Source organism: Odontesthes bonariensis, chromosome 12 (assembly GCF_027942865.1).
Source record: "Odontesthes bonariensis isolate fOdoBon6 chromosome 12, fOdoBon6.hap1, whole genome shotgun sequence".
Taxonomy (NCBI): domain Eukaryota; kingdom Metazoa; phylum Chordata; class Actinopteri; order Atheriniformes; family Atherinopsidae; genus Odontesthes; species Odontesthes bonariensis.
This window is the reverse complement of record NC_134517.1, coordinates 4,415,712-4,428,044: the sequence shown is the minus strand read 5'-3', so window position 1 is coordinate 4,428,044 and position 12,333 is coordinate 4,415,712. Positions and strand designations below refer to the sequence as shown.

At 40.3% G+C, this 12,333-nt stretch overlaps 1 protein-coding gene across 7 annotated transcripts in view; it reads right to left on the bottom strand.

Moving 5' to 3' along the window:
- Positions 1-12,333, bottom strand: part of pard3bb (par-3 family cell polarity regulator beta b) — a 275,337-nt gene that overhangs the window by 101,679 nt on the left and 161,325 nt on the right. The gene's annotated exons all lie outside the window — the stretch shown is intronic.

Here is a 12,333-nt window from a genome sequence, read left to right as displayed (position 1 = left end):
CCAATTGGCTTGAATTGGACTTACTATCTAAGTGCCTTGAGATGACATTTGTTGTATTTGGCACTATATAAATAAAAATGAATTGAATTGAATTGAATTGATGATACATGGCCACCCAGGCTAACATAAAAGGTTTAATTTTCCAAGTATAATCTGAACCAATCCATTGGTGTATCCCTGATGCCCTCAGATGGACATCAACGCATTACATATTACATGTCATCACTTGTTTCACAAAAAGTGGGGTGGCCATAGTGACGCTGGTAGATTGGTCGTCTTACAACTGAAGTGTCGGCGGTTGGATCCCAAACTGTCAATGTGACAAAGAGACCTTGGACAAGACACTTAACCCCATACTGCCCCTGCTATGTTCATCAGTCAGTGGGGTTACATGGCACTGAAAAGATCGGATTATTGGCTAAATTACAATAAGAGTTATTAAATTCATGTAGACACCTAGCCTGGGAATTCCCATGCTGCTTTGCGCGCAATTTCATTCACACTTCAAAGGCAGCCTGGAAACCACCGCCCTTATTTTTGCCTCAGTTAGGGAACCAATCACAGAATGGGGGGGGCAGCAAGACGATGACGACGTCTATGCGCGACACCGAAGCTTGTAGAGTGTTAATCCAACATGGCAGCGGACACAACGTTACCGTTCGATGCAGCCTTAGAAATCTTGCTCTTCGTTTGCCATCTTTCTACAATGCCTGAGTTTGTTGTTGTTGTTGTTGGTGGTGGTGAAGAGGTCAACAGGAAGTGGCTCTATTAGCAATAGTTCAAATGGGTACAGCGCCACCTATCATACCGGGGTATGACATGCTTTGTGCCTATGATTCGATTCATTCACCGCCATATATCCAAGGATAATTACCCTTGCTCAAAGAGGGAGCATAACCCAACAATAGCTGTAATCCAATTAATCTCACCATGTAGACCCACTGAGTGTGTGTTTTTAGAGAAAAAGCACTACATAGTGTATAGGGGTTAGGGTTAGCGCTTTCGTCTCTTTCTTGATATTCCTAAATCTTTGCCATGAAATGTGGTGGGTGTGATTTTTATCTCTTTCAGGAGCCATTCAGAAGCTAAATAAAGAATGCAATCATTTATATCCCACTTAAATGTTGCTTGAAAAGAAAAAAACAAACCAGAAGCTTTTACACTTTACAGCACAGCTATGTAGCAAGTATGAATTGGTGAACTGAACCATTCGAGCCTGCTTAATAGTTAATAATACTGTAGCCTTATAACACACCTAATGTTTTATTTATCAGGTGAATTTATTGATTAATTATCCTATTTGTCCACACATTTTCCATTTAATACTGCTGATATGTTTGAAGTACAACTATACCTGCTTATGTATGATTTAAAAGGTAATCTATTGCTACTTTTGAAGTACAATTGGTCCACTGTTTTAGGTTTAATAAAAAAAAAAAAAAAAACGTGTACCAAGGTAAAAGGTTCCTTTGAAATGCATAATGTGGACTGGGTGGGTGGGGGGGTAAAGCCTATTTACCACCCATAGAGGGGGACTCAATGGGCAATGAAGGGCTGCAATCATCTGTGTGCATTAACAGAATGTGTGTGTATTTGCCACACAGGGGACAAGCCTTGCTCTAATTATTGCTACCTACAGAGGCTTACCCTTTCCTTCAACTCTCTCCAACCCCACCATTTACCCCTCCTTCATCATTTCACCTTTTTACGTTTTACTCTTTTTTTTCCCCCATAGCAGTGTTCCTTTCCTCTCACCACCCTCATTTCTGACTCATCCTATCTGTGTCTTTCCTCCTGTTCACCCCTTCATCTTGATCTCTCATTTACATTGTGCTTATTCCACTTGCTGTAAAACATCTTTGTCTTTAACATCGACCATGCCCTCCTCAGCTTTCCCAGTGCTCCATGTCATCCCCCTCAAGTGTCAGTTTATCACAGAATATGAAAAGAAAAAGGATGGAAAGCTGCTGCTGCTGCAGGTAGTAACAACTAAACATGTGTATTCAAGGAAGGCAAAGTGTTGATATCTTTTAATTTATCTGGACTGTTGCTTGTTTTTAAATTCATTTAAATTACTTTATTTATTTCTTTTTATATTATTTTATGTATTTTCAATGCTTCTTCCACTCCCTGATGCAATGCTTGTATTTTATGTAAAGCACTTTGAATTGTTTTGTACATGAAATGTGCTATACAAATAAATTTGATTTGATTTGATTTGATATGTCTTAACAACAGACCCCAGATCCTCATTGAAGGAAAAAGGGCTCTGTTTGATTGGGCGCGGTTCGGTTTACTTTCACACTGAAAGCAGACCGAACAGCCAGGACAACTTCACGCAGTTACAACAGCTGCTCGTTTGGGGTGCTGTTGCCCGAAACTTAACCAGAAAGGAAAAAAGCAAGAGGAAGAAGAAAATCTGCTCGGACCGAAAACGGAAATCCAGCCCTTTCAGCTGGGTTGTTCACAACAAGTTATAACTGTAGCCACCAGATTTATAGTCCTCTGACCATATATCAAGTGCCTTCTCTCTACTTAACGTCTGCCCACAAGACGTTTTCCAACTTCTTTGTTTATCTCTGCTTCTTCGGTTTCGTGCTGTTTCGTACTTAAATGATCCAAAATGCACTGAGCTCTACGTCACTTCCTCTTTGGTTCGTTGCATTCTGATGAGTGATCAACTTCTGCTGAGGCCGCAGATGGAGTAAGGACTTGCCATCAAAAACATGAATTCGTGGACTTGCCTTGTCTATGCGATTATTGTTGCTGACCAATTATATTCACTATTTACCATCTAATAATGGCGACTAGTATGAAAATGTCCCTCTCACTGATGCTCCCCCCAGTGTTAGTACAGAAAAGGTTTCTAAAAAAGGGTTTGGTGAGTGTACTTTTGGAGCTACATACCTAAAACACGAGAGGTATAACAACTTCCTTCCTTACTGTATCACTTTCTCTCAATCATTAGATACCTCCTTCCTTTTATCTCCTTCTCCGAACCCTCTGTTCCCTGCAATTTCTCAAGGAGGCAACAGGATAAAGACCGATAACAATAAATCAACAACCATATTTAAATATTATTTACCACCACATGGACAAAGTAAAAGGAGAAAGAAGATTAAGAAAGAAAAGGGAGATATGGAAATATAATGGATACCTCATGCCATGTGAAAAATAAGCACACTCTCTCTCACACATACACACACACACACACACACACACACACGCACACAGATTTTATGTGCATGTATCGGAACAAAATCCAAAAAATCTTCTGGTCCTTTTCAGGTCTCAGAATTTTGTAAATACAACCTCAAATAAAAAAAGAACAATAATCACATACTGTGTTTAATGATTTTTGCGACAAATACATTCCGTAAAAATGTACTACTGCTGGCCTTTGAAATGGTGGTCTTTTGGGTAACCGAGTTTGAGATAAATGCGGGTAATGAGTGTCAGTAATGGCAAGAGCAAGATTGGATAAGCCAGACGGGTGCAGCAAAACAGAATCTAGCAGCAGCAGAGAAATACATGCTGAGTGATTATATTTACTCATAGTCAGCCATTAAAGGGGACCACATTCCAGTATAACAGTCATCTGAATGTTGCACACCTGCAGAGTTAGTACAGACACTAACAGCAACTTATCGTATGAGACATACTTCAATGAAGACACCTTTCTACAGTCAGCAGCTGTGAATGAGGGAAATCATTAATGCTATCACAGAGCTGGAACACTGCTGTTCATTTATGAGGTTGATTTGTTTTTCACAGAGTTGTATCCATGTAGTTCATTATACATGAAAAAAGCTAATGTTGTTGATGTAAGAGATGCTGATGAATTTAAAAAAAAAAGTCCTCTAGTCCTCTGTTCTGCAACTGCAGACATAATTTATGTCATTCTTTGTATAAACACACACACACACACACCCACCCACCCGCGCACACACACACAGATAGATGGTAAGTAAAAATGACTCACAACATGACTAAAGTGGAAGTAAATTGGCTTGCTTTGACATTTTTACACATCAATGTGTTGAGCAGCAGGCTAAAATCTAATTTGCTTCCATTTTACTTCTTTCAGTCATTTTGGAAGTTACCACAGCAGCCTGTCAGCAGTTCCATTTTCACGTTTTTCCTTTTCAAGTTGTCTTTTGTTCAACAAAGACAATCATCTAAATCACAAAGCATTATCTCAGTCTAACTACTGCACACATTGTTGTAAGAAAGGTCTTTCAGGTAAGACTCATTCCAGTATTTTTCCTATTTCAAGTTCTTTTATTCATCATTTTATTACTATTTTCTTAAAAGTACTAAGTGGAAAAAAATCAGTGGTATAAAATAACACACACACACACACAGTCTGTCCAAACGTCCAACATCATCACTTGAGGATCATTTCACAAGGAATACCGGCGTAAGATTAGCAGCTGATTAGCAGCCAGTTAGGATGAATACATTACCTCTTGTCATGTCATTAGTGGGAACAGGATGGTGACTTATGAATATTAATGAGCTAACACCACAATCTGTATGATGCATGTATGGCGACGCATTTGCAAGTGAGAAACATTCCGAAGTTTCTTAAAGCTCCCTTCTGTCGAAGCAAAGTGAAGATGAACAAGAAACAAAAAACAACCTTCAAATGGCACCATCTATCAGAAAATCAGCCTCATAAAACAGAAATGTCAGGAACAAGATGCCAACAGTTGTGCAGTCTCAGTGTCAACACTGACAATATCTCAAATGTTTCCAAAACTTTATTAAACATACCATTGCTGCAGACGGTGAGGGAGGCTTTAGCACGTTTGGATGTTTTCAGACTAAATCAAAACCCTTTACCACGACTGAAAAAGAAATCTTACCTTCAGCAATACCAATAAAATGAAATATAATCCTTATTGCCATCACAAAATAACTAATAAACATTAAAATCCTGTATTTGGACAAGTGAAGCACCATGTAGAGCAGAGCCATGAAATTAAATTGAAAAATCAGTTTGAAAGCACCGCGACACAATCCAGTAAATGTCTGCTCTTCGGCTTCCCCTACAGTTGTAGGATGTTACGCCACGGTGGTGGAAACAACCTTCCATCTGAGCCCTGCACATGCACAGCTTCACACATGAATTTGTAGTCATGCTGAAAAACCGAAACCTTTAGAAGCCACCAAAAATTTAGAGAGAAAATGTGTGATATTACAGGCCCTAACAAGAATAAGAAGGTATACGTTTTATACTGTGATATATGTGATAAAAAAAGACAAAGAATCTGTATTACTTCTCATTTACCTTTCTGAAGGACTGAATGTGACGTATGGGTCAAACGTATACATGTGCAACATAATTCACTCTGAACAGGTACACAGGAGAGCAGAGAAAAAAAGTCTGCAAACATCCAAGACTTTGGTGTGAAACTTCTTTAACCGTTCGTGAGAACTTTTTTCCATTTCAGTCTAAAACAGAACTGAGGCTCCATCTGTGAGACAAAGGTGATAACAGTAAGGCTATAATTTATATTTCAGTTTCAAGATGCGCACACTACCATTGTAATGTTACATATTTCCTGTTAGTCACCATGCTGAGCGCTAAAGTAAACATCTGGAGTAAATGAACATGTTTCATTTGTTGCATCACAGAAATCAACCACAGCTTCAATCTCCTCCGATTCACAGCCTGCAGAGAGCAGAGAGCTGATCACAAACGTATTCTTCTCGTGAATTTCAACCTGCATTCAGCAACTTCACCGGCAGAGCCAAGCAAACCATATGCTACAGTGCAAGAAAGCTGATGAGTAATTACTGGAAGCAACAATGAAGGTAACTGCATGTGTCTGGTTTTTTTTTGTGAGTTTTCTTTCCTCTGAGCTCCCTCCAGCAGTAAATGTTTGTTCTTGTCCCGTGTCCTGTTCGTACACTTGTTCTATTCTTCTTCACTTCCTCTCGTAGAGTTGCCCTGGGTGTCTTTGTGGCTTCAGAATTAATTATTTTTTCTTTCCTTTTTTTCCATTTATTTTGTAATGGTCTTTTTTCATTTACTTATTCATTTATTTATTCATCTGCTATTCTAGAAAGTGTGTTTATATCTCGTTGCAGGTGTGTGACATGGCAGCCTGATGGTGTTGTGCAGGGCAGGGAGCTGAAGTTCTGGGGTGCAGTATCTCAGTCACCAGGCGCTCTGGGGCAGTTTCAGGTCTGTAAAGGTAAATCTATCTGTAAAGGTGCAGAACGGAGCACATCGTTTTAAGGTTCACAAACGTCTCTTGTGTTGCTTTAACAGCAAACAAGTAAAAACACAGATATGGAACAGTGAGCTGGGTGCTCAGGGCTCTGACAGTTGTGTGTTTCTGGATAAAGAAAACCCACTGACAGAAAAGAACTGAACACACGTCTGGGACTTTCACTACACCTATTCTTTCTGCTCTCGTGCCCTTTTGTCGATGCTTCCCTCTGCCACTCCTTAGTCACACCCTCCCAATGCCATCATTGGTGAATGCATCCTGAGGGAATGGATGACTGACAGGTGTGATACGATGGGGAGTACATGCACACACACACACACACACACACACACACACACACACACACACACACACACACACGCACACACACGCACAGAACTGATGATTGGCAGGCATGGCATCAGTCAGTGACATCCCAATGACTTCCTGTCATGATGTTTGATTGGCAGAGTCCTTCCCCTGTTTCAAGCTTGTGCTCCCTCATTATGAAACAATGACAGGCAACGTCTGGTCAGAAGACAGCTGCAGCTTTTTATTTATTTATTTTAGACCTTTTTTTTGCAAGGGAAATTTGAAGAGATCTTTCTTGCCCGGAATTTGCAGGATGTTTACTCAAACCTGACCCTGTAATTTTTTAATAATTTATTTTAACTGCTGCAACCTTTATTTATAACTGGGTCACATAACGTTACTTGTGTGTATGTATTTGATCTATTTTCTCTGCAATTGTTTTTTTCTTCTTTACTTTTATGTGTTTCTATATGCTTATTCTACTCAATAGTGTTTCTTTTGTGCACACTACAATGGATGTTGTTTTATTTCAATAATAACAACAGAAATGAGTGAAATAGCAGTGATCAAAAGAGGTGAAAATCATATACTTAACCCATTTAAGCCGGGAAAGCGTTGCCGCATTTCTACCTTTAAAGCCGGGGGCGCTGTTGCGTTATTCTACCTTTAAGGCCGGGTAAGCGTACGCGTCTTTTTTCAGACGGTAGCGATTGTGAGGAGTTTCTTGGCTTTGATGATGCTGATGAACGTGCTGACCCAATTGATGGAGATTCATGGCTAGCACATATGTTTGAAGATGACGATAACGACGAGGATGATTTTGAAGGGTTTGAATGTGAGTGGAAGACTGACAATTACCACCGTAATCGACGGAGAGATTTCAACCGCACACCAGGAGTGAAAGTCGATTTACCTGCAGATGCCACACCGTTGCAGGCATTTAATCATATTTTTACTGAGGAGCTTTGGGCACATCTCGTTTCCGAGACAAATAGATACAGTGACCAGGTACATCAGACTCCAGCTCGAGCAAAGATGGCAAGGTGGTCACACGTAACTGTGCCGGAGATGAAAACGTTTATTGGAATGTGTATGGGCATGGGCCTCCAGTACGAAGAGATTACTGGCGATAAAATAAATATATAAATAGATAAATAAATAATTTAAATATAAAATTTCATTTTATTTTATTTTATTACTGTTTTCTAATTGAAAATAGCGCTGTTCCTGCACTTTACTTTTTATTTTATTTTATTACTGTTTTTTTATTAATTAATTAATTTAATGACCACACAGCCAAGCTGGTGGAATTTGTTTACCGTACAGCTCTTTGTACAGGTTCCAACATAACATTGAACACATAATATGACATACATACAAACAGACACATACATACGTCACACATAAATACATAAGGGTCGTACATAATTCATATCAACAACAGTCCTCAGCGACAGCATAAAATAGACAGTCCTCAATGTTTGGAGTTCAGAAGAGTTATTGCTATGGGAATGAAACTGTTTTTGAAGCGGGTTGTTCTGGAAGTGGATGTGGTGAGGATGCTTTCAACGATGGCTGTGTAGAAACGGAGCAGGAGATGGGACCTTACTCTGAACTTCTATTTTTTATTGAAAATAGTGCTGTTCCTGCATTTTACTTTTTACATTTTCTATTTTCGTGAAGGTGTATGTAAATAAACTCAATTTCCAAAGAAAGCCACGGGTGTAAGCTCTCAAATACTTTTTGAATTTTGTTTCTATCTGCTACAGAGGCTGAGAAATCAATCATTTAGTAGGCGTTGACACAATTGCTGAATTTCCAGAAAAACTTCAGGTTTTAGGGGGTCTTTCTGAAATCGCCCATAGGTTTTACAGGCATTCTTTTCCAAGCGTTTTAGGCCTAAATGGGTTAAAAGGACACCCGGAGAGGCATCCACTGTAGCAGGAAGAGACCAAACATGAAATGAATAAATCAGACTGATGCTATGGATCATCTAGTTTCTATGTTCCAGTAACTGGTGACAAACAGTAATGACTGCCCCTCTAATTTGAGAAGGTCCCCCTTTGCAGTCATAACAGCCCCAAACTGCAGAGGCATGAACTCTACCTGACTTCTGAAGCTCTGCTGTGGTATCTGGCACCAACCTGTCGTAGTGAATCCTTAAAGCCCTGAAAGCTCTGAGGTGAAGCCTCCATGGAAGGAGCTTGATTGGGCAGCACATCTCAGAGATGCATGATTGAACTGAGATCTGGAAAAGCATCCTGCAGAAAGATGTCACTACCATCAGGGAACGCCATTTCCATGAAAGTGTGTAGTTGATGAGCAACGATGTTAAAGAAGTAGTATCATCTATGTTAGTGGTGAAACGCAGGGTTTGACAGCAAAACACCCCAGTACCATCCACATGATGTTAAAGAAAATAAGGCTCATCAGACCGAGCTGTTCTATCGTTTAGTTCTGATGCTCACATGCCCATTGTCGGCCCTTTTCAAGCGGTGGATAAGTGGGACACACTGTGCCTTGGCTAAGCCATGACCCTGTTATCAGTTCACAGGTTGTCCCTCTTTGGCAGGTCATGACCACTGCTTTCCTGGGAGCATCCCACAAAAGCTGCACATGTGGAGACACTATGACTAACACTGAGTTATCCAGACATTACAATATGACCCTAAAATCTTTTCTCTGCTTCAACACATCAACTTCAGTTAAATAATACCAATATTATTTTCATTTATTATTTCCAATATATTCTACCCACCAACAGGTGCCATTGTAATGAGATAATCAGTGCTTCTCATTTCCCTTGTGAGTGGTCACATGTTATGTCTGATGTATATTTGTGAGGTGCAGTTTGATGACAGAAAGAAGAGGGCATGGCTCTGGAATGAAGCAAATCAAGTCGGACGACTTTGGTTTATTTGGCAACAAGTTGCACGTGTCTGACTGTGTTGATGAAGTATTGATTAATGATGTAATATGGACATAACATTTACAGTAGCTGTCTTCCTGGATGTCTTAAAAATAAATTAAATAAATACTAGTGTCTGCATTAGTGCTGTACATGCAAAAGCACTAACTCAACTCCAAAAGGCATCATTACCAAAACACAGACAGAACCACCAATCAGAAAATCTCTTTCAAATAACAGGGACTTCAGCCCAAGTCCATTTTCTACCATCAACCTTTTCATCTATGCACTACACGCACACATTCAAAAATACACAGGCGCAGAGTACAGACTTGGGCTAATAGGCCTCGCATGAAGCTCAACCATTACACAGCCCACAATGGAGCTAGTCACTCCTAATGGGCCCAACCGTTGTGGTGGGCTAATAGTCCCAACGACGAAGCACTTTAAGTTGAACAGAGGTGCTGCCATTTGAAGAGAGGAGCAAACACGCAAACAAGAGCAGCAGAGCGAGCTGCAAGTACAGCAGTGCATGATTAGAAGCCAGCAGGCGACCAGGCATTCATTACCATAGATTCATCAGAAATTCACACTACTCTGAAGATGAAAATGAGCAGCTTGGACATGTACGTGCAACACACACATCATAAAAACATGACGCACTGGCAGTCTGCCATACCTTGTCCATTTCCAGTCTCACCTGAAAGGCTGCCATATTTTCATTTGTACAGAGGTCCTTCTCCCTTCCCTTCCCTTTCACAGCCAGCCAAACACACAGATGATAAATCAGCAACAGAGCCATGCTCTCCACCAACGCCCATTAGGTGTGTGCAGCATCACGTTAAGAGGGCATGCCAGAACAATGTACACCTTCTTAGAGTTGCACGATACATTCAAATATTTACCTTATTGATCAGAGGAAGAAAGTTCAGAGGAGGCTGCACAACTGCAGCAGGATTTGAAGAGAGAACGCACAAAATCACACATCCACCATGTGCCAACTATATGACAAGCGTCCGACTGTGTGACCAATCATGTTTAATCATCACATGAATATTCATGATAGTGGAATGGTTACCACAGTGTGTGCGCACACACACACACACACACACACACACACACACACACACACACACACACACACACACACACACACACACACACACACACACACACACACACACACACACACACACACACAGATGACTGGCATGTCTGATTGGCAGGTGGCAACAGTTCAGATGACAGAGCCATCTGTCCACATTAAAGGGCATTTTAAACAGATATTCAGAGCTCGACTTAATCTGTGGGTCAACAATTATAGCACTCTTTTACAATAATTATATCACTACATTTACAGACTTTGTTCAATTCTGTCTTCATTCACATTATGACCAGTAAAATGGCCTCTTTTGGAGGGGGGAAAAATAGGAAGACTATTGAAGAAGATGATAATAAGTGTCTCTGCAGCTGATACATGAACAGAAAACAGCAGTTGGTAAAGAAATCTTTGGAATTAGTAAACCAACCAATGATAAACATGAGCCTTATACTCCGCTGTAAAACCAGATAACAGGGAGTACAGACCAGTAACCCACACTGCCTCTCCTCCAGACCATTAGGCCAATCAAAGGTGCCGTCAGATGAATACGACAAATCAGCAGCTTGGCCTAGATTGAACTACACTGAATAGCTTCAATTTGCCCTCTCAGTCTACCACCATTACATGCAATCAAATGCAGATAGGGAGCAGGAGCTGAAGGGAGCAGATGGAGATGAAAAATTGAAATGATGCAACGATGAGGGGGTATAGTTGTAGAGAGAGGGGAGGATGGGTATGCTACAGAAATATGACAGAGAGAGGAGAAGGATAGAAAGGTTGAGCTCATCAGAGGGCTCTTATCAAGACACTCTCACGGTGACGAACGGTGAGGTGTAGAGGAAGGTCTAAAATCATCCATGGGTGTTTCATATGGCTTCTTACAGCACTTGTGGCTAAGTGTGATAGGGTTGGGGGTAATAAGATGAAAGGCTGGAGGGACATCCGCATAGAGGGAAGACTTGGTTAGATTAAACTGGAGATGTTGTCATGGGTGCTGCATCGGCTGTGCAAACCATAATCAAGCAGAGTGGTCGGTGGGAGAGATGCATGAACACACAGGGAAAGGTATTGCCATCATCTCCCCTTAACTCTGAAGCACTTAAAACGGGGCTAAGAACGGGGCTCTTTGTAAGCAATCACATTACAATTAGAAAGCATAATGCAGTCAAAAGTCTTCAAGATCATTTCGAGTAAAGAAAAAAATTTTTACTTTATTCAGCTCCACTCTAAGTATGATTCCGATCTCACTCCTGCACAACAGGCAGTATTTCCATTTAAATGTTAAACACTCTAACTGGATGAATATAGGCCTACAGGTTGGCTAAATCTAAGTAGTGCTGTCCATGTGACGGACCACTTTTTCTTAAGAAAGGTTTAACTGCGGCCAAAGAAAATGTTTGAGTAAATTTACTAGATGTTGAATACTTTACATTGAAATAAAGGATAGACAATTCATTTGCTTATGAGCCGACATTTTACTACAGTTATGTCATATAGAACAAAAACTAAAAATGTAAATTATTATAATAGAATAAAATAAATCCTTACCAGGATTGAACATTAGGTAAATACATCTTCAGAAGAAAAACATTTAATACATTACATCATGCCATTATTTATTTGACAAAATCTAAACCAACTGCAAAAGCAGGTTAAAAAGAACATGGCAGCACAGCTTAGGTTTGCAAAGCTGCATCTGAACAAACCACAAGACTTCTGGAACAATGCCCTTTGGACAGACCAGACCAAAGTGGAGATGTTTGCTCATAATGCACAGCAGCACGTTTGGA